The following is a 26,842-nucleotide window of genomic DNA, read 5'->3' on the forward strand; positions in this document are numbered from 1 at the left end:
GCCCTACAACTGTTGAAAAAAAATCTTCTCTTTCCCGTCTGTTTTGGCTTCCTGACGGAGCATACACATTACAGAGAAACACTGAGCCTAATTTGGCACTTATTTGTCTGCCCGTGGGATGGGGCACTACATTACGTAAATCCAAGTGTCGCCTACATGCTATGGCAGTCCCTTGTGCAAAAGGAGTAAAATTGTTGTATACTTTAAACATGCTCAGTACAGAAAAATCGTCTATGGCTACCTCTTGTAAGAGGGCCACATCAATAGACGATTTAATGAGAAAGTCATTGAGAGCAATTAGTTTGGTCTAACTTCGCATTTGATTCAAATTTATAGATGCCAAGGTAAATGTTTGCGTGATTATAACTGTCCACAAAATAAAACTAAACTTACTTTCTTCAACATTACTAAACTCTAATTTCTGCCTAGAATGCATTAACTATGCTTTCCACTAAATAAATCTGGGGTAAGTTTGTTACTCGTCGAAGGTTTCTCTTTAGTTACATTTGCTGAATTACTTGTTAAACTAACCTTTGAAACATCTTGTTTTGGGGTACCAGGTTCTACGCTAAATTCGTTATGAACTATTGTGGAACTTACGCATTCATTATTTTTCTTCTTCTTTCTACGTAGCACCATGGACTCTTCCGCCACTGACCGTAACCTTGATACAGATCTTGCCCGTGATTTCCTAGGAGAGGTAACTACGGGGAATTCTGCCTCCGCGAACAAAGCACTTGGGGGTGGGGGCGGGGGTATGTGTTGCATCTCCTCCGAAGTGGTCAATGTTGGCTGCTCCATCTCTTCCCTTCCTGTTGGTGCATTCTTCACACTAACTTCCTGTCTGGTACCTGTCTCCTCGTCGGTGATTCTGGGGCTATCCGTGTTCCCTCCATTGTTATCTCCTGACGCAGGGACGTCTGCAACTGGTGGAGCTGAATCTCTTGGTTTAGTCCGTACGGGTAGCACAGTTGGTTCATATACCATTGGGACATTGTCAGCGGGTATATTAACCGGCCCCCGGCGGGGCTGGTTTCCAGAGGAACGACGCTTAGGACACTGTGCGACTACGTGACCCTCTTCGGAGCACGCTATGCAGGTACGCACCTGCCCAGGGTATGTTACCCAATAGGAGTCTCCATTCATGTTTACATATGAGGGTATGGGTTTACGTAGTACCATTTTGATCAAGACTCGTCCAGTTCGAGTGGGGTAAATGTGATCTGCAGAGTATGTCTCGTCTTCGATTTTCAACACTTCCCCATAAGACCTCATGACACGACTTATCACTTCTGCACTTAATTTAGTTGGGACTACATGGATTCTAACAATTACATGTCGCTGGTGGGCCCATTCTACTTCAACCTTATGGTCACCATCTACGTCACTATAAATTATCTCAGCACCAAAATCATTTAGTAACCGTTCTCCTACCACTTTTGACGCAAATTTCACGTACAAACACTTACGAAAGTAATCTATTTCAAAACTGAGCACTTGGTTCGTAGGCACTCGGTAGACATCATGAAACCATCGATGAAAATCCAATGACGTAGGTCGCGTTTTGACATCAATGAAAACAAATTTCAAGGTGTTTTCTCTTTGTGTATTCATCGTGAACTATTTCATCGTATCTTCACTGGCTCACGGTAATTGTAGCCAAAACCTCGCTTGCACTCCAAGGGGAAAAAAAAAATACACAACACTAGCAAACCGTTTACGGCCCTAGCTAACTCGGACAGTTCGATCACTAAGCCTTCTCACGCGAAGAGCGGAGCTCGCTACGAACTGCTTCCTGCACGATTTGCAGGCAGACTGCCACTACACCAAATTACTTTATGTATAATGTCCTCCCTGGTAGCCCAGATATCTTGTTCACAAATTTTCCAACACAACCTTACCAAGCGAATTCTAGCAAGTACGCTCCTTAATTTCCATATTTGCATGGTCATTGTTAAGCTCTGCCAAGCAAACAAGTCTTCTTCTGTACCAATTTAACATTTTTGTGAATCATATCTAGCTTAATCTGACAGTGAAGTTGCGAGTGTGGATCCTCGATAGCTGCATGAGGCAGCCATGTTGCTTCGCAACTTTTAGTTGGGCTGGCAACTGACAGAAGAAGTACCAGTAAAGATAATCGCCACCAGAGTTTCAGTTACGAGCTAACTGTACATTCAAAATCAGAAATTTTCACAAACTTCCAGTTACGTGCTAATATGAACCTTAACTGGACATGGAAAAACAGGGCATTAGTGAGCCGGAATTCAGTTTTCTGCTGCGATACAAAAGTCCATCCTTTGATACATTAATTCTTGCAGACAATGCAATAGATGAAGAGGAAAAGAGAAAGCTGTTCCTCTAAATTTGTCTCCTGTCGGTGGGCAGTCGGTAGGCTCCAGATGCCAGAAATTTCAAGGTGACAGGTTTATTGATGTTTCATCTTTCGTTTTGGTGGTCCTCAAATGCCCAAAGCAATATTCATACCTCGGACGAGGAGTGTAATCCCAGAAGTGGGAAGATAGGCTTTTTGGAGGAGAATTCTTTCCAGTTGCTGTCACATTAGCTATTGCCAGTGGTGTACTGTGAAGTGTCTCTTGTTTCTGTAGTTTGTTCCTCTGGGGTGTAATTGTTTCTACGCGATTTCATTTATCTGATATCCTGAAAATTTAGAAATGGAGGTAAAAATAAAATTCGCCTATTTACGATTATTAAGCATTTCCGGAAATTTTGAAAGTAGTAATATATTTTGATAAGTAAGTCGTTTAAGATGTAAATGAGAACCCAATTTCCTGAAATGGCAGATGTGACAGATCTTTACTTTCAATGCAATGATAGTAATAATACTTAGCACCATTGCTATTGACAAAAAGTGAATTGCAACACTAAAGTGGCAAACGAATGAATCAGGAAGACGTTGCCATCATTCTCCCTTGTTTATATAATCGTCTCGGAGAGAACTGAAGGGGTAATTTGAAAATGACATTTTCACCTTAATTGATAACGCACAATTACATTATCATTTTTATCATTTTCTGGTTCATGAGCACTTAAAATTGTAGAACAAATTTATTTACCTCTTACACATCCTTTATGCGCAACAATTCTCCCTTGTTAGATAGAATATATTCTATATGAAATCGTAACTTTGTAAGTGGATAATGTTTTAAAGCTCATACATAATCTTTCAACACCACTGAATTAAAACACATGAGGCCAGTGGAAAAGTGGTACTTTTTATTAGAAATATTTTTCGGCTTCAGCATACGTTCTCAAGTACCATTACTGAAAAGAAATTACCGCTTAGGGGTATTACTAAAATGCAGTCGTTCTGGCTACCATGCGAGTGACCCGGGTCCGATTTTTTGTGGGAGAGAACCGAGATTTTTTTCTCCTCATCAAGCGGATCCGGCACCCAACCAGTGTTGTATAAAAAATGGTAAGTGGAGGAAAGTCTGGGAGGTAAAGGCGGGCGGGGGCGTGGTGCTGATCACATAACTGTCACATTTGGCCGTGATCAAGAAAGTGTGAGGCTCTGACACTATATCCCCTATACACCTTCATGGCGTGGTGCAAAGCACAGGGAAACACTTTCCTTTACTTTATAATAAATACAAATAAAGAAAGACTTATATTATGTGCCAGCATAATAAGTAAAACACACGTGTCTTCACAAATTACTTTATTACAATTTGTGTAAATTGGTTGCAAGAAAATTTCCAGCAGAAAGTAACTGTAAAAGTAACTTACAGTTACTTTTGAAGCAGAGGTAATTGTAACCGAGTTACTTTCTGAGGTGAGTAACTTTAACTGTAACTCTGTTAATTTTTAGCAAGTAACTTTAACTGTAACTAGTTATGTTTTAAAATGTAACTTTCCGATCACTGCAACCAACGAGTTAGAAATGCTCGTATACTATAAAATTATACTGATATACTGTTAGCATTTAACTATGGTTTAGACTTGATTCGATAGAAACTGAAAATTCTGTGATTTACTAGAATCTATCTTACATTTAACTGAACTTGAACCAGGAAATTTGCACACTCAAATTTCGCGCAGACGCCGTCTCGCGTGTGTGTGTGAGTATCCATGGGACCTCCTCGATGGCGCAGTTGAAGTGTCATCGTCTTGTAATCGAGGGGTACCGGGTTCAATACCCAGTGGAGGGACATCTATATTCCTTGCTTTCTTTATTTTCTTTGTGCACTAGTTATTTCATTCGCTTTTGATTAAATTAAATTAGTATTTTGTAATGCATGTCTTTAAATAAGTACTCTCTATATTTTTTGTATGGAAGCTAGGTGGTATATCAGCGATTGATGAACGTCTTCCATGAATAAAACCAATTGAATTGAACATTTTTTACTATTTTTTATTCAGTATTTTGATAACATAACTTTGATGTGTTTTGTTGATTCACTATATTTCAACTTTTATTTGTGATTTCTAGCATGTGCTAGGAACATTAACATTTATTTATTTTAGCTTCCAGATGCACTACTCTGAAACTTGACTGAAAATTAGTGACAATGCTAACATGCAATGTTATTTATGCCTCATTCTTCTCTAATGCTTTTATTTCTTAGCACACCGGATTGGTAGTAAACCGAAGGCCGGTCTCACAATTTGGAAACGATACTACAGAAATAATTGCAACCTTTGAGTGACTGGACAGAATGTGCCATTTTTTGCTGGCATGTCACTCGGTTGGGTAGTATTTTTAATAGTGCGCATCGTGTCGCCTCGGTCTGTTGGTCAGGCATGCGAAATGAAGCCTTTTCAACAGAAGATAGAGTTTATTCTAATGCTTGAAGTTTGTGTTCGTAGGGTTTCTTGTCATTTATAGCTTGTCGCATGTAATTGCTGTGTGAAAGCTGTAACAAGACCAATACAGTATCGTGTAAGCTCTTCTGGTTTACTAGGTATTGATACTCAGGCTAGACAAACCTGAAGCCACTCGATATCATGTTACTGGAAGAGGTATCCGTACAAATACGCAGGGAGTCACATCCGCGAAATAACTACACTTACAGGAAAGTAGTTGTTATATAGGTTTCTATCGACTGGTCCGGCGGGGTTGTAGTTACATTAAAGGGGGAGGACGTTGCCTGATGCTTCTTCAAGTGATGGCTCCTTCTCTAGTCTCGTTGTTTCGTGGTTAAACCCGGGACCTCCTACTCACAGTTATTTACAGGCACGGTCTCTTGTCCTCCTTCACTCACCGCACAATACTAAGCCTTTAATACTCGATGACACGCTCCACTGACAATAGAAGGATATCTGCCCCCGAGATCTCTTTCGCGGGTTATTTAAACGGGATTCGAATCTTCGAACTTTGGCCGGCTGCCTACAACCGTCGTTCCTGTCATGGCTGACTGTACATTTCTTTTCTATTATTTCCTGTTAACTCCCCTTCCTGCTGAGTGCAGTTTTATTGAAGGTCGGGGTATGATACGTTATCAAACAAATGGTAAGAAAACACTTGTATTTTGTTAGCAATGCCTGGCACTCCATTCAGGAAATAAACTGCGCCTATTTGTTAAAGAGGTAAGGAAAGTTCCCTATGCGCTTTGCACCATGCCAGGAGGCATATACCGGGGGATGTGAGGGTAGGCCTAAAACTTCTGTTGGCTATCTTGTAGGTGATGTGATCAGCACCACGCTCCTGCCGCCTTTCATACCCAGGATTGTCCCAATGCACTCATCTATTTGAGGCTAGGTGAGACCAAGAGCCGCTTTATACGTGGACAAGGCCGGGAAAATCCGACCTTAAATCTCCCACCTCGGGAATCGATGTAGACCACACGGTTCCCCGAAATTATTTGGTGGTAGTCCTCAAAACCTACCCAAGAAAGAGCTCTGTAGAACGAGGATAGCCTAGTGGTGGAATTGTAGATGAATCGTATGGATAGTACAAGATAGAAATTAATTAAATATTCAGTTGTAATTGTGTTATTGATGACTTTTTGGAAACGTTTTAGAGCCTGCTGTATGCGGCTTCTGGATATTCAAAACAGATATATTGTAAGATTTTTAAATGTGTATAAGAGAGAGTATTATATTTCGAGCAATTGTATGGAAGAAGCTGATTCCTATTTTCTTTCTCCTTGATATAATTAGGCACGCTCTAAATTCATAATGGATAGTGTTAATTCTCGCACTTTGCCCTTTACACCAACAATAGGATCTTGGTCTAATTGCTTCCAAGTCCATTTGTGGATGTTTACTATACCTCTTAATTTCCTTAGTGATTATCTAAGTAGTACCGCCGATATAGGTCCGCTTTTTTTTTTCGAGGAATTGAGCATTTCTGAAAAAAATGTATGTTGTTTTATTATTAGTAAGTTTAGTCCCTAATCTATAGTGAACTATGGGTTTAAATTAAACGTTCTAATCATCACAATCAGCACCATCTATTTTGCTCTTCAAAAGCGTTCATCTATTACATTGTGCATTGATAGGTGTAGACATAAACTTGAATTCTAGGCTAAGCGGATCGAACTCCAACAAACAAGTGAAACTATATGCACAGATCTGTAGCCGAAATGCAGTTCTCTGTTGGGTACCTAGGAGCACATTGAATGTACAGACACCGGCAAAAAAAGGACACCTAGATCCTGAAATGCTCGCATGGCGTTTTATGTGCTGCCTAACTCTACGGCAATATGGGAAGGTCGTTACAAAACGTTCTTCTTATACTCAAGTGAGAAACCTAATATTCAGTTTTTTAAACGTCACGCAATAGTAGTAAAATATACTTGCACAAGGATTTATACATTCTCCTTATTTTACGAATTTTTAGGAAAAATTATAATTATCGAATGGATCCTGTAATAAGCAATGTTATTTAATAATGTATTTGTTATAGTTTCTACATTTTCATGTTATTTGACGATGTTTTATGATAAGTCGAAGGATTCACATTATTATGTGGTGCATTGAAAGATAGAGCTTAGTGATCTACGTGTGTGTGAGATCAACCCAAAAAATGTTCAGGGTGTATTTGCGACAACGCATGCGTTACAAAGCAAGATTAAAGAGGGTACAATTCCTAAACTATAGGTGTGTCTAGAGAGCAACCTTAAACCTTTGTATTAAAATATTGCATTTATTTCCTAAGATTTTTGAGAAGAATGCTACTAACACTTGTCACTGTAGCATTTCTGGAAATTGTTAATATATTTCGAATTGTGAAATTTATAGAGATATTTTACAGCACAAAGAGTACTGTTTTCTGTGACTTACAGGCCGTACGTTAGAGGAACTATTAGTATTATTAATATTATTATTATTTGAAATAGGGTTACATTTAAATTTACAGTCTATTTTACACTGATTATCTAACTATAAAAACAGCTATTCGTCCTACATGAATTAATGTTAAGTACACAGTTATGTAAACTTTACATAGATATACAGAATGTAGTAATTACAAATGTATGTAATTTTACAAAAACATAAGTAGTTGTAGTAGTAATAGAAATGTGATAATAATGATAATAATAATAATAATAATAATAATAACAACAACAATGGCGGTAAAGAAGCTGAGGGCGGAAACCATGTTAGTAAGAATAATTATTATTGGATTTTTAACAATTAATCATTTTCTAAACGATTTTCCAATTGTCTGTTTATAAATGAATTATGTATAAGAATGACTCTGTACGGTAATTGCAATATGATTTCAGCACCATGATTAGTTACAATAGTTTCAAGTATAATTATTGTTATTAATTATAATGAAGAAACGTGGGTCACATGAGTACTGTATTTTTACCCAAGAACTCATTTCACGTGCTACCACTTTTCCATTTATCACGAATGGAAGGATAAAAAGGATTTGCAATATCGCTTTTTCTTCTTTACTCTCTCACAATTCATTTTTTTCCTACTTAGGTACCGAACTCCATTATAGCTTCATTCGTTATGACCATGGCCAGGATAAAAGTCTCAGTAACATTGTTAGTGCAAGCCGAAGGGTAGGATTTTTAATTAATGAGATTCGTGATAAATGAAGCATGTTCATGCACGAGGTGAAGATACCAAATACGCAGAGCTTCAACTCTCAAGGGATCCAGTACTTCCATAAATAATGGAAGGGAAGAACAAAAGACATCATGAATTTTAAGTTGGTCTGTGCTTATGTCAAAAAGCGAACGGCTTCACGGTTCGCGTTACAGATGGACCTTTTAAAATCCTGGTCAAAGACTGGAGAGGAATGCCCAGAGCTCATATGAGAGTTGCATCGAAAAAACTGGACGATGACGCTTCTCTTTAAAGGGGAACATTCAACAGACACTGCGGAGGGTATGACGTTTACAAAAGAGCAACATTTCAACGTGTTCTTTTCATTTTTATGAAATCACAAAGGAGGGTTTAACTCTTTCAATCCATACAAATGTCGGTGTTACTATTTGCATACTTGTATCTTATAGAGAACGAGACAGAGTTAAAAATAACCTATAGATGGTGTAAACAATTCATACAATAACAGTTTCAGAATTCAAAGAATTCCCCGCGACGAGAAAGGTTATTTATTCATTAAATATAAAAACATATAAAACAGACTTTGTGCAACTATACACACACACACACACACACACACCCACACACACACACCCACACACACACATAATGAGATATTTGGAGCGTATGTGTGTGTGTGTGGGGGGGTGTGTGTGCGTGTGTATGTGTGTATGGGTGTGTATTCTTGTCTTTAGTGGATCTAACTGTCAAGCGGAGAACCGCGTTCGATAATGATTTCAGGTGGCGATTTTTCCTACAGACCGGAACTTGGTGCAGATCCCATCACTTATCCTAATCTTTGAGATTGTGAATGTGTGGAGCCCGACTTTCACCCTCAATATCAAAGAGGCACGTTGCATTTTACAGGTGGTAGCTTTACTTAAGTACCATAATTTTTGTACTACATTTCTTCATGGACACGCATCTCCATATTGAAATTATCCTGGTTAAGCAAATTAATTTAGAATTCCAAAGTAAAAGCTATAATTTGGATTACATGCTCACTACTTCATATAATCAGTGACTTCAAATCTTGATGCGTCTTTTATAGAAACATCTTGAAGAATAACATACGCTAAAGTAAACTTATTTCAATAGGGTGAAAATTTCAAATTATGGTGTAATATACGATATATTATACACCCTAATATTGATTTTAAAATTAAATTAATGAGCGAAACTATCTGAAAGGTGTAAAACGTTTGTGAAAGGCAAACCATATTTTTATATGCCAAATTATTTCAATTGAAAATTCTTATCCATTTTATTCTTCATTATAATATGATTAGTTTTGTTTACACACAGTAACTCTTTCCTAAATTTCCAATGGTGTATGCTTATTTTTATGTAGTTATTAATATACAGGGTGTCCACAAAGTCATGCTACCATTCCAATGAAACATACTGTAGCTCCTAAACTATATGAGATAAAGACATGCGGTTTTTTGCAACGTGTTCTACAGCTCTCAAAGTTTTAATAAGTAGTGGTATTTTTTGTTATTATTTTTTTTTTTGATTTTGCAGATTATGTTGTGAGGGACCTTTTGGATAGACATTTCCTGGCAACCGCGCTCCCCTGATATCACCCCCTTGGATTTTTTTCCTTTGGGGGTATGTCAAGGATCGTGTCTACGAAACCCCTGTTCCAGATATTGTCACACTTCGTACACGGATTGCAGAAGTTCTCGAACAGGTTGATGCTGCTATGCTGCAGCATGTATGGATGGAGATCGAATACCGTCTCGACGTCCTGAGGGCAACTAACGGGGCGCATGTTGAAGTGTTGTAATTGTAAATAAAACTTTGAGAGCTGTAGAACACGTTGCAAAAAACTGCATGTATTTATCTCATAATGTTTAGGAGTTAAGTTTCATCGTAAAGTTAGGACTTTGTGGACACCCTGTATATTGCAGTTACACCAAGTTCATACTCTATCACTTTCTCTTTCATTAAGTAACATATTGATATCTGTTATTTGTTTATGTACTGTACATGGGCAACAGTGTTGCTCAGGAGATTAATAAAATTAATATAAAGTGGAATGGAAAAGGGAATTAGATAAGTAAAAAAAAAGTGCCGGCCAACGTGTCGGAGAGGTTACTTATCGCTCTACTTCGCCAGGGGTCTCGGTTATGAATCTCGGCCTAGGCATGGATTTTTGTGTGTCCTTACATCAATTTCATCATGTTGTCACTCATTGCCTTCTTTGCAAATTAGCCAAGAGTTGCAAAAAAAAAACTGAACTAAAATAAAGCAAATCAATCAATCAATCAAGTAAAATGGTACTCTGGGAGAAGGTGAACCTTTGTGAAGACACGCTTAACGAGGACCTGTGACCTGGACCTTCAGACAGTATAATCATCCAAATGTGTTTGTGACTATCGCTTCATCCATTTCAGCATATCACCATTGATTTCTATAGTTACCATTAGCAAAAGGTGACAGAAATGTGACTCAAGTAATTTAATTGAGCCAATCGACGCAACATTACGTAATTTTTCACCATGGATGAAGGTTTAGATAGGAAACAATATGTAAATCAGTTGTAATTTAAGTTTGCAACAAAAGATATAAAATGTGACAATCATATTAACTGATTCATATTACAGACAATTACCGCTTTCATGCGATTTCCTCCAGTTTCTGAATCTCGTCAAATCCTCGGAATTATGACAGTTTGCTAAATGGAATCAGCCTCTCTCGTGGACGATGTAGACCAAGAAGTCCGTCCAAATTAACGTTGATAAGTTTCCTGGAAACCAGCCGAAACTTGTGACAAAAAAGGTCGCTCAGCGTCATCTGTCATGTGTCGCGCGGAATGGATTTTTACAAGTTACAAAAACTTTCCCGCAAAAGATCATGAAAACCAAAATGGGACCAGTCGCGAAAAGATATAACTCTTCTGTATAATATCTGTCGAGATGGCAACCTTGTTTCAAGCTATATGGGTAGCACAGCTCTTAAAGTTCGCGTAGCGTGAAAATTATGAAACTAAAATACTGAAGTGTGTGTATCTGATAATAACTAAGAAGACATATATTTTAATTATCTTCGTCACAACAATTGAAAAGTTTAAACGAAGAGAGCTGTGATATTTAATATTTTAAACTTTCCAATTGTTGTGACAAAATATATTAAAATGTATTCTTTCCTAGTTAGGTTATATAAGTTATTTCTTTATATTTGAAATACTCTAATTTTATTATAATATTCCGTGATAAAGCTTACTCCACAAAAATGTATACAAAAGGGGGAGGTTGCGTCTTTTCGGCCGGCAAATACGTTTTATATATAAACACATACATGAGGTACGTACAGAAAGCAGTACCTGTATGGTTAAAAAGAAAAGAAGGAAAGAAGTTGTTTGTTGAAAACAAGTTTTTACTCTGATTATACGTACCTTGTGATATTTTTAGACATAAGCACCCTGTAAAAAAGGTGTCAGGGTTCGATACACGGTAGATTGATTGATTGATTGATTGATTTGGTGTTTTAAGTCCACTTTATGCACAGTAAGGATAATTGAGACTACAGTTTCAAGTGGAATTCGAACCACTATGTGCCTCCACCGGGTATCGAACCCGAGACCCATTGATTACAAGGCGGCGACGCTACCACTACGCCATCGGGGAGGCCTGATACACGTTAGAGTTATAGTATATAGTGCCTCCGATTCCAATTTAAACTGTAGGTCCAGTCCAAATTAACGTGTCTGTACATAAAAGTAGACTTACAACAAAAAAGTCTTATACATAGGCGGCTATAGCTATCACCGTACCAGAATACACGATTTTGTTACCCTCGTCATACACCTCTGCCGCAGTCTACATTAGAACTTCCTACACTATCGTCTCACTGTTCATTCGTCCATCACTTCATCACCAAAAACTTCAGTGCTTTGACGACGTATTACAGAAAGTCAAGTGTTTGTAGCGTGCAAAAACCGGACGACATTCTCACTTCACAGCTGTAGGATTTCTCATTTTATTGTTCGAATTAACTGCTCACAGACACCCGTACACAACCGCTACCTCGATACAACTTTCACGAAAGCTCATTCACAACCTACTCTTACGGGGTGGGGTGACCTTGGATGCCGCCTGCGTATCCGGACACTACTTTCTGGACATATCTCGTATATATATTCATATATGTGTGTTTGTTATGTGGGTGTCTGTGTGTGTGTTGTGTGTGTGTGTGTTTGTGTGTGTTGTGTTTGTGTGTTTTGTGTAAGTGTGTGTACAGGGATACAAAAAAACTAAAACTAATTAAGGCGCCAGTGCCTTTTTCTCAGGAGTAAGCCATTCCCTTATGGAAAATATGGTCTCAGAAAGCCACGAATTCAACTATGATGAAGCTACACATTTTGAAGTATGATCTTAAAACGTATAATTAATACAAGGTTGCAAAGATTGGATTGAAGCTAATCAATTTTTACGCCAGAGTGAGTGGCCTTCCTAAAGGAGGCTCTACTGATAACAGCATGGATAACTATGCAATAATTTATATTAGGTAGGCGACCCTACCATATCAACAGTACAACAATTTATAATGGAATGTTTTTTATTCTGATTTAATGATACAAGTGATACAGAACACACATAAATATTTTTAAAAGAAACACATACTTTAATCGTTATTTTTAAAAGAGGTAAAGAAAATTTCCATAAACTCGAAATATAAAAAAACTATATTTTTAGCATCGCATTTGAAAATTGAGGTGCTAGGTGAAAATTTTCTGGCACGATGAGGGAGATACAGAAAGAGACAGAGAGAGAGAGAGAGAGAGACAGAAAGAGAGAGAGCGAGAGCGAAATTAAATCGTTTAAAACAAGACATCCATGGTAATCGGAAACCTCAGAAATTAATACGAAATACTGTTACCCTGCCCCCGTGTCAGGGCAACAGTGATTTCTTATCCTTATTGAAATATGTATTAATATGTTAATTAATTAGGTAATTACGTGTATAAAAATATGTATGTGATAAGTGTATCTCAATTTCATTATGCATATTTAAGTTCGTATATATTCCGTGTATAAAAACCATGTAGCTCTTTGTTTTTTCTTCGTGTTTCGAACGTTCCAGGAAGAGGCGGGCAGTTTAGCTGTTAAAGATTAAAAAAATTGAAAGAAGGGCGGATAGCAACATACGCCAACCAAACATACATAAACTCGCAGATGAGAGTGGGGGTGTTCGGCTGTTGGAACTGTGACTTGGAAGGGAGAGGCTGTTTTGCTTCGATCAGCTCGGATTGGAGGACAGATCTCCCACAACGGATGCTGTAAGAGATTGGATTGCCAGGCAAGCTAGTGCCTTGGTGTCCAGTTTACAGATAAAAAGGTAGTTTGTACTGGATGATATTTTGAAGCAATTACGGTGCGCCCGGCAGCCTAGTGCCTTGTCACCGTGGAGTGTTGAGAAATGTACACGTCGGGCGACCTCATGCCTGTTAAGACGTTTCTTGGAGTAACGCGAGTCTACCTTGTGACAAGCGTACTTCAGATGTAATTCATGAAATGTATAGCATCCAGGTACAAACAATAGAGATTCCAACATCAAAATTAGAGTTTTGGCCCGATAATTAGAGAAATGAATGTTCAAATACGACATGTATATACTTTAAATTTTACGTTAATTAAACTATAGAAAATATCCAAAATTTCCGTTTTTAATTTCACAAATGCTGGACATGGAAATTCATCCCCTATAGCAATAAGGTTTCTAAAAGGTTATCCGTTGTCTCTTGTAGTTAATTATATAATTATGTTGACTTGTAGCAACCCACATGCATTGTCGTACAAAGAAAGATACCTCTAGACAAATCTGAGCCGAGTACGAAGTTCACCGAACCTCGAGTGCGGAGGTAAAGTGGGGGGGGGGGGGGGGCAGACTAGTAACAATACTTATGTACAGAGGAATGAACGAACTAAATAATCAAAACTGTCATTTGTTAGTTCACTAATAAAGTATGGCATTGTAGAGAGATTTTACGTCGAAAATAGAAGACTCTATACTAGTGTAGAATGGCCACAATCCTCTTAAAATAATGGACCATTCTTCTTAAGATAAGTTGAATTTTCTAAACACTGCACTGGACGAAATTTATTTCTAGTGTAGCTTCGAGCTAAGTAAGAAGTAAGGTCCATAACTATAGATAAACAAATTACAAATTTATATTATGGTTAGTTGATTTTGGCAATCTTGAACATTCTTTCAGACATTGTTTACTTTTCCAAAGCTCGTTAGTATTAATATTAATTACATCAAAGGCACTACAATGCTTGTAAAATGTTTACATTCATTTTGATATTTACTATATTTTCAATAGCCGACCTCCGTAGTGGAGTGCTTATCCAGCGGGCTACGATGTCAGAGGTACAGAGTTCGAATCCCTACCTGGGCGTAGATGTCTTTGTTGTGTCCCTTTATCAATGTCATTATATCATCTCCCATCCTCATCGTCACAATTAGACAAAAGTGGCAGTAAAGCTATTATAAATTACAAATTATAAACCCAATCAATTATATTGAACAGCCAAAATTCAGTCTATATACGTGAAATATTGTATTTTTTTTTGTAAAAAGTTTAATTAATGAAACTACATTGCAGCAAAAACAAATGTGCGTTTATTATTCATTTGTTATGATATATGATCAATAGGCTGTTTATATTATTTCTGGGGACTTTTCAATTGGAGGAATAGAAGTAGCCCTAAGCATTTTGCTACGAGTCGAGTGGGGATCAATTTAATACAGTTCAAGTCTGGAAATATTGATTGCTCTTCTATCCTGTACTTTTGTGAAGGGAATTCCATTGACCCAATTGTAATGAGGATATTTTATCCATGAAACTCCTGTAACTCTGACTTTTCATGTTACTTGTTCTTCCTTCTCCTCCATCGCATCTGTTATTCGTCTCTCGCTCTTATTTTTCTCCCTCTCTGATACTGTTCTTTCATCTTTTATACACCTTTCTTTCTCTTCTTTGTCCTCCCTACCATTCTCTTTTATTCATTTCATCAAACTGATTCGTTACCTTGAAATAATAAATTTAATCTCTTCTTTTTCTTTCTTGTTCGTTTCCTTAAAAGCATGCGCAATCTCGCCCATCTTCTCTTATTATCTTCCTCGAAATCATTCATTCATTCTCTCTTTCTCGTCTCTCTTACTTGTTTTCTCGAGTTCACTGGTTCTCTCTCTCTCTCTCTCTCTCTATTTCTTATTTGTTCCCACTAATTAATTTGTTCTTCTTTCCCCGATTCATTCTATCTTTCTTTTTCTTTTCCTCCAATTCTTTCTCTCATTTTTATCCTAGAACTCATTCGCTCCCTTTTTCTTACTCGTTCTCGCGAACCCATCTTTGAACCAATTTGCTCTCTCCCTCTCTCACTCCTTCCTTCGAACTATTTCGTGCTCTCTTTGTCACCGTCTGTTCCATTCATTCTCTCTTTCTTATTCGTTCCTTCGAACTCATTTGTAATCTCTGCCAGCTCTCTCTTATTCTTGAAATAATTATCTCTCTCTCCTCTCTCTCTAGTTCATTTTCTCCAACTCAATCCTTCTCGCTTCCTCTCTCTATTTTATCCTTTTCCTGGAATTCACTTCTTCTTTAACTCTCTCTTATTCATCTCCTCGAAAGAAATCTTTATCTTTCTCCGTCTCTCTCTTTCAATCGCCCTTACTCGTTATCTGTTCATCTCCCCTTTCTCTCATTTCATTAGCTCTCCTTTTCTCTTTTCGTCTAATTCGGCATAGACTTAGTTACTGGATAAAAGGGACATATTACTTTTGTTGCCTAAAGCTATAACCTCTTAACACGAGTCTGTTGAAAAACGACATCGAACGAATCCGTATCCTACACGAATAAACTAGTAGAGGTGATGTCTACGGTGAGGCCATTACTTCCAGTTTTACTGTCCTAAGATAGTGACAGTTGTCTCTTCAGGCAATAATAAAATATTCTATTCCTCATTTGTAACATATAGGCTACATTTATTTATGATGAATGCAATAAATAATGCTGTAAAAATATTATTCCAATTCACAACTCTTATAATTTCTGAACACCACGACTTCTCGTGAAGTACGACGATTACATTTGTCAACACTACAACCGTAGGTCTGAGTCAAAATATAATACAGGGTGCCCGGGCTTCAGGTAAACAAAAATAACATGCTATAATTTTCGAACGAATTGATAGAAATGTGCAAGCAAATACTTATTCAATAGGAAATATCTTCAAGATTTTAAAGCCAACATGGCAACACTGCAACTGTCACGCTGTGCGCTCCATGATGGGAAATCGTAAAATCGTTAGGTATAAAAATGAAAAGAGCAGAATTTCTTAAGCAGCTATGTTATGAATGAAATTTTTTTGACGTTACAAGTTACAAGGTGGACTCAGCACTAAAAAAAACACCTTATCAAGAAAATTTTCATCTTCTTCAATCCGGGTCAGCATTGTCACAGCGAAGTCTCTTGTTTTCTGTGGATCGTGTGGCTTAAGTTGCACTTAGTACGCACGCAAACGTAAAAGTGTGTGGACAATATCGTGTACTGTTGAACGAGGATTCCTAGAATACAGTGTGTCCGAGAAAAAAATATACCAATAAAGAATTTAAATAACTCAACAATCGTTAACGATAGAAATGTCAAATCACGTTTATTTGTAAGAGGGAAAAAATGATTTTTTTTACCACCAGAAGGGAAAAAATCGTAAAATAATTAAGCGCATGCGCGGCTTTGTTCGTGAGTAGTCTGTACAATGGCGCCGTTTACTGTTCATCAGAAAGTTAAGTGATGTTTTTGGTTTGCAGAATTGAAGCCTCCTGTAATGCTACAAAGAAGATTTCGCCAACAATATGGACAGGAAGCACCAGAACGTCATTACATTGTTAAATGGCATAAACAATTGCTGGAAACAGGATCTTTATTGAGGAAGAAAGGTAGTGGTCGGAAGCGTGTGAGCGAGGATAAAGTGGTTGCAGTTCAGGAAGTTTTCCAGAGAAGCCCGCGTAAATCTGTGAGACGTGCTAGTTCTCAACTTCAAAATCCACGTTCTACTGCGCATGATATCGTACATAAAAGGTTAAGGCTTAGAGCCTACAAGTTACAGCTTGTTCAGAAACTAAAGTGCAGTGATAAACCCGCTAGTTCTGATTATGCTAGTGAAGTGCTATCACGCATTGATGATGACAATGAATTCCTGACACGCGTAACATTTTCAGATGAGGCTACCTTCCACATTTCCGGAAAAGTGCATAGGCATAACTGTAGAATATGGGGTGAGCAGAATCCCCATGCAGTTGTAGAACATGAACGCGACAGCCCCAAGTTGAATGTGTGGTGTGGTTTGACACGAGATTCCGTAATTGGGCCCTTTTTCTTTGAGGAAGCTACAGTTACAGGTGCAAGTTACCTGCAAATGTTGCAACAGTATGCTGCACCTCGTATACCTCGTGGGTACATGTTTCAGCAGGATGCCCCCCGACATTACCCGTTGTGTTACTAACTTCCTTAATAACAATTTCGCTGGTAATTGGATTGGGAGGGGTGGACCCATTAAATGGCCACCACGGTCACCAAACGTGACTCCTTTGGACTTTTTCCTTTGGGGTTATGTGAAGACTATGATTTACCAAACATCTGTCCAAGACCTCAATGATCTCCGTGAAAGAATTATCGATGCATGTGGCTCCGTCACTCACCAAATGTTGAAGAACACTTGGATGGAGGTTGAGTACCGCCTTGATGTTTGTCGCGCCACCAAAGGAGCACGCATTGAGATCTACTAAGGTGAAATTTTTTCTTGTTCTTTGGTTAAAAAAAATTCTATGATTTTCTCTTCCAAATAACCGTTATTTGACATTTCTGTCGTTAACGATTGTTGAGTTAATTCAAATCTTTATTGGCATATTTTTTTCTCGGACACACTGTATCTACTTGCCTGTCTTACCGACTTCCGAGGACTCCTACAGAACGACTCCGCTGCGGGGTCCACATCGTGAATAAAATAGCAAGCAAGCACGCTGAGATACCCAACGATCTTGCGGTTTCCCATCATGCAGCGCGCAGCGTGGCAGTTGCAGTGTTGCCACGTTGGCTCTAAAATCTTGAAGATATTTCCTATCGAATGAGTATTTGCTTGCACATTTCTATCAATTCGTTCGAAAGTTATAGCATGTTCTTTTTGTTTACCTAAAGCCTGGACACCCTGTATAATGAACACAAGTCGTTGTCTGCAACTTGAAAAGTATAGTGCGGTGAAACTTTTCGATTCCTGCTGTCATTGTATTTTACCCTTGTGACTCCTTTTCATTTGTGAATGTTTGTATACACATCTATTATGAGTACTATTTGTTTCATGCTGTAATGCGTATCAAATTGAATAAGTAGTTTTGAAACTTTAACATTCAAATTTCAATTCAGTTACGTTGGATGTATACGACCTCCCAGTTTAATCTCATTATGGCTCATTGATAGAATTTCACGAGCACATGTAATTTTGGTACAGCATATAACGTTAGAAGTGTCTTTTGGAACTAATATTTCACTAGCTATCTATGAGTCCAAAGGTAAATATTACATTCCTGAACACTAGCGTGTACGATAAAGGTCATGTGATCTCTGTTGAACCAAACGCGAGCATTTCGAATTATCGCAATAAATTTTACCAGCTACAAGATACGAAATTCTAGCAAGGCCATAACGCTCACAAAGTGGACAACAATTTACCCTTAACGTGAATTACGAAATGTTCAAATATAGCTGTGTGAGGTCAAAGGTATGTTGCATGCGAGGGGTATTATCTTGCATTTGATTTACCTTAATAGGATAGCTCGGTAGCGAGGAAATTGCCCTTTTCAGCATATACCTTGAAGCTTTGTTCTTTTCTCAGGTATTTTGGATCGAAGCTTTGTCCAATGGCGAGTTTCACAAAGGCAGGCGACGATAAACGGTTTACTGGAATTTCGCAGTCAACCAATGTTAACAACTATGCAGCTTTGACATCGTGTTTGCGGCTTTCACAAAAGCTTCGACGTCACACTTATTACCTGCCTTGTGCAGGTAGTATCATATTTCTCTCGGTGTACGGGGACAATGGCACGAACCAATAATTCCGGCAATGTTACCGATTCATGCTACATGAGAATTTATTTAGGAATGAACCCGCCTGTGGTCTAATTGTGCCATTTCATTGTGGACATTCACAGAATAATATTGCTGGACAAACCATGTTTTTCATTAGGATTTTACCGAGAATGCATCGAGTTCAAGGGATCAATGAGCACAATATCAGGTTATGAAAAACTTACATGCCAAACAATTATGAATCTGCGATAAAATTACATTTCATCTTCAAATAAGCAAAGGATGTAGAAAATCTGACGTTCAGTTCAGGTAATGCATTTCTAGAATCTATTCAATGCGTTCCTTCAATAGAATCATCATGCAATGATTGATAACCTTCCCTACCCATCAACGTATAGTTAGAAGCACGCCCATTTGCGTATAAGAGTGTTTTAATCATGTAAAGTTTTGCATTCATTTGCATAATGTAGTAGGCCTAAGTTATGCTAGATATTATAAGTCTGCACGAGGAACCTTTGTAGTACAGGTTATTTGTCCAGAAATTGGTTTCAATTACGATTCAGGCTGAGGTGATATTTTGTTTCTATTGCAGTTCATTGTCTAAATTTACAAGTTGCAGGTTTAGAAGATTGCACGGAAGTTTTTACGTTCCAAACTACATTTTTCTAAAATAGTGGCAACGTGGAAAAGTTCATGAATTTTGTCATATCTGCTAAAGTTTTATCTGTCTGGTATGTACACTGTGTTTATACCATTTAGTTGCATAACTTTAGAATGTGTGACTTTCTTGGCCAAGTCTTCAAAGAGGTACGGATGTACTGTGGCTGTGCTTAGCAGACATCTTGTAAAATATATTGCCTCACTTGAGCTTTCCATGAGAGTATCCTACTGTATTCGAAGCTGTACATCATCTGCTAAATGGAGGATTTAACCTGAAAAATACGATATAGGTTACCGAAATATACAATCCGTATGTACTATTCTGTTTCAAAGTTGTTGAAATTATTGCGCTCGAGGCGAAAGAAGTTCTGGCCCATTACGAACCAGGATCTCAATAAATAATCCGATCCCTGGCCATAAGACCCGCACAAATTTTGAGGTGGACGAGTTTTCTCTTCTGATCCTGTTAGGACATGCTTAAAGAAAAGAAACAATCTTGGGTACACATCTGGCATACCGGGCCCAAGTTTTCAAGGGGCCCATACATTCAAGATTGCTGTCGCTTGGCACACCAACAATTTTGCGTAGAAGCATATTTTGTTCAGATTTTAAAACGGAACAAAAAATATTCTTACAGTTTTTTCATATCTTGCACTGCTATGGAGATATATTTAGTCAAAAAATTTCGTACTTTTCAGCAAGGGTCTTAAGCAATATTTTACACTTTACTTGACATTCCGGCATATAAAGGGCAAATAATTACTACCTGTGATACTTTGTTGATGTCTACTATTGTGACACATGGCCTGTGTGACGTTATACATCAAAGATGGCTGCCTCTGAAGACATTAACAAAGATCATCGACCACGTCTCCTTATCTCCTTCAGAAGTTCGATGTGTTTTTGAATGAAGAGAAGACATGTGTATGGAGAATGCCTTCATTTTGAGGCACGCAATAATAGGTAAAATTCTAGGTGTTTTGCTGGTCAATGTGTCAAGAGAAGGTATATGGAGTCGGGAATATAAGAGGGCAGCTACGGAGGTTCTAAGCATAAAATACTGTCCATATTCTGATTTACAGTTCGTTTATCAGACTTTTCCAGAGGTATTATCTGTTAATAAATAGCAAGTGAAAATATATTATTATCATTTTTGTAACTACAGTAGTTTCCAAAAGTTAAGAATGACGAAGATATGAGAAAATGTGTTATTGCTGAAGTGTCAGAGCTGCACAAGACATAGTGAAAGTTAATCAAAACGTTACATGAATTAACATTTTTTTAGTGTGAAGACAAGAAGTCCAAAAATAAGAAAATTGAAGATGGCTTCCTTAACAAGAAAAAGAGGTTTGTATGGGACGTGTTCATCCCAAACAGCTACACAGCCTTGCAAAGACATAAAAGGTGGTAAATTTAAGTCCTGTGCTAACCAGTCCACCACGGACGTCGAAATTATCGAAATTTAAGAATTAAAGTTTAAACATAAGAATGTAGATAAAAATTAAACAAAATATGTATTTATTTATTACTTCTTGTTTGTCTTGGCGTTATGTTAAGGCTTTGTAGCCTTATCTATCACTTAACTATGTTTACATCGAAATTGTGGTGTATGATACCATTTAAACCATTACATAAAACGAGAAATATTGAAAACAAAGAAATAAAAATATAAAATTACAAAGAAAACTACAAAACCAAAAGAAAAAAATACATATAGGAATAAAAGTTTAATCTCTACTCAAGGGCATACAAGAGAACACACACACATACACACAAGCTCACATATTCGTGACAGTAATTTGTAAATTGAAATATTCAGTTGAATAAGGTGTTTCAGTGTTTTTCTGTACTTAGCTGTATTCAACAGTATTCAAATATAGAAGTTATTTTAGTGTGTTTCCGAATTTGAAGCTCATTCAGATGTAGGGTGTCCGAGAAGTCTTTGTATGAAAACAAAAATAAACTGTATCAGTTATATGCAACATAGACATGAAATGATGTTACTAAAATGTTCGGAAACTGTTCAAGTTTTTTTTTGCTTCAGGTTTCTGTAACGTTGCAGGAGTGTAGCATTGCCAGTGTCCAGCAAACTGGAAATACACAAATCAGGAAAAAGCTGAGTGTGTCCTGTGGTATCACGAAAGCAGGTCACAAAAAACAGCGGCAGAGACAATTTCAAACATCTTACGGAAAGGTGCCGCCGATGGTAGGAACATTAAATCGTGCTATGACAAATTCAAGACAACAGGATATGTTGCTGACGCACCAAGAAGTGGCCCACCATCAACCTCAGACTAAAGGGTGGAAGATGTCAGAGTGGCTTTTGTGCGCAGTCCGAAGAAATCCGTGCGTACGGCCTCACGTGAATTACAAATGCCAAAAGTTCTGTTCATGATGTGTTACACAAAGGTTTAATGTTTCGTGCATACAAAGTGCAAATCTTGCAGGCTTTGTTGCCCAATGTAAAACTTTGCGGTGAAAATGTTATCACGCATTGACTCTGATAATGGCTATCTGGAACGTGTTGCTTTTTCAGACGAGGCTGTCTTTCAAGTCAGTGGTTTAGTGAATAGACACAACGTGCGTATCTGGGGTAATGATCCCCCTTATGAGGTGAGGGAGTCGACCATGGGCAGCACGAAGGTGAATGTTTGGTGCGCGCTGCTGCATGACAAAATAATCGGACCATTTTTTTCTGTGAGAACAGCGTAACATCTGAAGTGTATCTCGACATGTTCCTCAATTGCTAGAATACCACCCAGATGTTATCTTTCAACAAGACGATGCACCGCCACATTGTAGTCTGGAGGTTCGTTCCTACCTTGATCAGGCATTTCCTGGAAATTGGATTGGTCGAGATGGACCTGCACGATATCCAGACAGAACCCCTTTAGATTTTCTCTATGAGGTTATGCGAAAGACAATGTCTACATAACTCCTGTATCCGATCTTGCAACTCTGCAACAACGGATAACCCAAGTCATCACATCAATCCCTCCTGTGATGTTGGCTAATGCATGGCGAAAAGTTGAATTTCGACTAGATGTACTCCGTACTACCAAGAGTGATCACATGGACATTTATCGATTTCTTTCCTATTGCCAATAAAACGTGAATAGTTTCCGAACATTTTGGTACAATTTTTTCATGTCTATGTTGCATATAGCGGATACAGTTATATTTTGTTTTCACACAAAGACTTCTCGGACACCCGGTATTTTCGCCATTTCCATTTCAAAGGCACAGAAATGTATTCCTGAACATTACGGGATCCCACTTTGTCCATACATTTCCTCGCGGGCCATCGATTCCGCAACTTATTGCACAGTTTATTTTTCCCCGCTTTTCCTTCAGTTTCCCTCTGGAAATATATCCTTCGTTTTCCGCAAGGATTTCCTGATATAAATAACATGCGTTATGGAAAATCGTGATGCAGGGAGGCAGGAAACACCTGCTATGTGTCCGACAAAATTTCCTGTAAATCGATAACGATTCTCGTATATCTTGCCACCTCTCCCTCTGTTTCTGCTTGCATCCCCGTTTCGTTTTCCTCTCCCAATCTCCTGATTCCTCCTTTTCGCCCCCATCCCTCTCCCTAAACCCTAAGTTTTCCTCACAGAACACAGTATGATGTACGGCCAAGAATGGCCTTACAACTCCTCTCATATTTTCCAACCGATATTATCGTAAATTTGCAAGGGGCGCTGTGCAGAGTTAGGTCTCCTTTAGGAAGTCGACTTCGCCCCTTCCTCTCGACCTCCGAGACTCTCTTTGGCCGCTTTCGAACGGCGAGAATAACGATCCTTGCAGGGTCAAAGCAAGATTCTGAAAGCTGACCCTTTGTAGAAGGGTGGACGGTCTACAATAAGCTATCTCTGGTGTGATTTTCAGAGCGGTAAACAGGTGCAACATCATAGAATGTACACGTTACTGTACGTTTCTTGATTCCTGGAATTCGATGATGTGTTTTCTTTAATACACAGGGTCCGGCAGAAGTAACGACAAAAAATTGTATCTTGACATTACTTGTGTGGTTAGTCTGTGATATCGCATCTAATCAAACTTGAAAATATTGAAAAATAATTTTATGACACATATTTTTAGCAGAAATTGGTGGTATCATATGTAACGACCATCCCCACAAAGGTAACAATTTGAACATGATTTTATTTTTCTCAAAATACTTTTATTATGTACTAATTGTTGTTTGATATTAATTTTATGTTTTTCTGTGTTATTGCATCTAATGAAACAGTTCTGTTTTTAAAGGGACACAACATTTCCGCAGAAATGGGTTGTACGCATTTGTAACCACCTCCGCAAAAGATAAAAAATTGAATAAGATGTCTCAAATAAACATACTTTTATCATATAGTGTAATACAATGGGTGCAGAAATGCTGGGAACGTGGTTAAAAAGTATGTTTGAAAGATAGAAATATTAATCGTAAAAAAAATTTCAAACAAAAAAAAATGGAAGTGGTTTCTTTGCTACCGTGAGGGTACTCCTAGATAAAATTGGTTGACAAGGAATTCGGTTTTGATTTTGCCATTAATGATTTTATGCAAAAATTTCATGTCTGCTAGTTCGTGACGAGTGTGTGGTGACTGGATCTTCAAAATAGACATAATATCTGTTTTATGGAGGTGTCTGAGAGAAGGAATTCTATATCGAGCAATGGCAAGCAAAACGCTGAGGACAGAATCAATCCTGGAAAGATTAGTTTAAGAAGCCATAGTCCACATGGGGGAGCAGTATTCGAGAATAGGAGAGATAAAGGATTTGAAAAATATGCTAATGGCTGATTGGTTTTGGATTTCAGGGAACCTGTACAGAATACCAAGGAGACGCATGGCTCGTTTAGTAGTATATGTAATGTGATCATTGAAGTTTAGCTTTTCATCGATGATAACACCAAGATCTTTTTGATAGGAAACGTTTTTGATCGAACAGTTTTCGAGAGTATAAAGAGAGATCAGTTTGTTCTATTTTAAGGAAATGGTGAGGCAGGAGCATTTCTGAGGGTTCAATTCAAGTTTCCACTGGCGAAACCACACAAGTAGTTCTGTAAGAGCTTGTTGTAGGATTAGTGAATCGCGTTCCGATGAAATTTTTCTGAAGAGTTTACAGTCATCGGCAAAGAGAAGTACATTTATGGGAAGAGAAGACAGTCTGTAAAGAAGGAACAAAAGTGGGCCTAAGACACTTCCCTGGGGGACACCAGACAGGACGGGTAGAAAGCTGGAAGAGGAGCCAGGGAGGATAACACGCTGCTCTTGTGCATGCAGATAGTCTGTTAGCAAAGATAGAAGTTTACCATGGATGTGAAATGTGGATTGTAATTTATGAAGAAGGAGATTATGGTTAATTTTATCGAAAGCGTTTGAAATATCCAAATATATAACGTCAAGCTGGGAATTGTTTGAGATAGACTGATTGGCATGAGAAAGTAATACCGATAGATTGGTCAAGCAAGAGCTGCCTGGAAGAAAACCATGCTGAGCAGTATTTATAAGGGGAGATGTGAACTTCAGCAACCTGTCCTTGATTATTTTCTCACAGATGATAGAGAGAGGTGACAAAAGAGAGATTGGTCGATAAGATTTTACAGAATGTTTGTCTCCAGATTTATAGATCGGTACAACATTTGCACGTTTGAACAGTTCAGGAAACACACCTGCATAAAAACGCTTGTTTAGTACGAGATTAATCAAGTCCAGTGAGATGTATGAAAGTAATTAGTCTCTGCTGCACACTGTTTATGTTGTTCTTCATTAAATACTAGTTGCTCATGTTATAAAACTATGCGTAATAACTACAGAAAGGATGTATGGAGCAGCAAGGTCCAATATGAATTTTTCATTTTGTAATGGTGCTCGTACGTTCTTAGGATAAAGCAGCCAAATTTGATAATGAAGTCATGCATTTCTTAAAGTGAGTACATTAAGTACATTATTTTTGTTTGCCATAGCTTCGGTCGACTTTATTTTTGCAAAGTGTACTCTCATTTATGTGGTGAGCACTCTAGCATGTTGGCTACTGAAATGTTAGTGTCACCAGGGAAACTATGTTACCCATTGGGCAGTTCCCAGTACATATTTTTTTAATAGTATTTGAACATGAAAACGCAAGAAAATTAATCCTACTGTACAGCACTGTAGAGCATTTATTTAATTTCTAGGAATTATCCACCGTTGCGTGTGTTTTATGCACACATCAAGATAGAAGAGATACAAATGCAAATTCCGGTATGGGACTTGGACATGGGAAGTGTAATAAATATGGCACTTCTCTGTTTAAGTCTCGTATCAGCTGGCACAAAGTTCATCGTGGAGGGAAATAAATCAACATTTCTTTATTCAAGTTCAGCTCATTGGCGCAGGAACGGAGGGGGGGGGTACAGGGGTACAGTGTACCCCCGCAAATTTTTGAAGGGGGGTACTGTACCCCCTAAATGCGTAAATCGAGTTGTACCCCCTGTACCCCCCTTTATTAATTTGACAGCAGACGGAAGGTGCAACTGTTAAAATTACCTATTATCAATTCGCCCAATTAAAAAATGTATTATTGTTTTTAAATTTTAAGCATTATAGTCCTTACCACAGAAATTCAAAACATTTAATTGTAAACTTATTATAGGCACTACATTGTGCTTGCTACTAGTTAGTTCATTGACCTACGTTCTTGGAAACCTCTTTAAACAGATGAAAATTGTTTAAAATGTGTGTGGAACGATGGAATTAGATCGACTTTCAGACAATTATGCTGCAGACGATTGCTGCTTTGTGTAAGGGGGGGGGGGGGTAAATATTTCTAAAGCAGTGGTCGCGTCGATTCGAAGATAAGATACAAATCTTCATGAGAAGAGTATATGACTCACCCGATTTTCTTTTGAATATTTATAATAATATTTTCCGAAACGGAACACTTACACGAAAGAGACGAGACACGACAGACCAACTTGGGGGGGTTACAATGCACTCCTGTACCTCACCCTTATTTTTCATAAATTTGTAAGAGGGTGTTGGGGAAACTATACTTAAACCTATATATTAAGAT

Source organism: Lepisma saccharinum, chromosome 27, assembly GCF_977018435.1.
Source record: "Lepisma saccharinum chromosome 27, izLepSacc3.1, whole genome shotgun sequence".
NCBI lineage: Eukaryota > Metazoa > Arthropoda > Insecta > Zygentoma > Lepismatidae > Lepisma > Lepisma saccharinum.